Source organism: Phaethon lepturus, unplaced genomic scaffold (assembly GCF_000687285.1).
Source record: "Phaethon lepturus isolate BGI_N335 unplaced genomic scaffold, ASM68728v1 scaffold11649, whole genome shotgun sequence".
Lineage (NCBI taxonomy): Eukaryota > Metazoa > Chordata > Aves > Phaethontiformes > Phaethontidae > Phaethon > Phaethon lepturus.
Window position 1 is genome coordinate 15,916 of NW_010564189.1, and position 592 is coordinate 16,507.

The window sequence follows — 592 nt, forward strand, 5'->3', positions numbered from 1 at the left end:
GATTGAATTCTAAACTTTTCTCATTGATAAAATAATCAAACTTTTTCCATATTCAGTCATTCTCCATGAAATCCAACTACAGTCCTTTTAAAAAAATATATCTTTTTTTCTGCCGCGTATTGAAATGATGCTTATATGCTCATTAATTTACTTGAAATAAAATATGAAAAAATATAAATGGTTTAGAAATGTGCTTTATCATTCCCTTTTATGAACAGTATTTTTCAAAGATTTGCAGTGGCTTGTAGTACTGCTGCTTAGTCAATATTTTTAATTAAAGTTTTAGCAGAAAGATTTAGGAGAATGACATAGTGATGCACATAAAACTGGCTAAAAGCTGAAAGAAAGCTTTATCGGTTACAGCAATATAATGTACTTTTCAAAGACTGAAAATTTGCTCCTAAATTAAAATAATCTTCTGTAATTTTCTTTGTGAAACGTAATGCTTCAGATTTTGTCACTTTTTCCTTTAGTGTTCTCTTCTTTCTCTGGATTTATTAGGAATATTGAACTGTTTCAGTTACTCTAGCTAAAACTGTTTTCCCTTTCAAATCACTTTTGTCCCAAGCTTTGCTTTAGGTTTGTTTGTTGT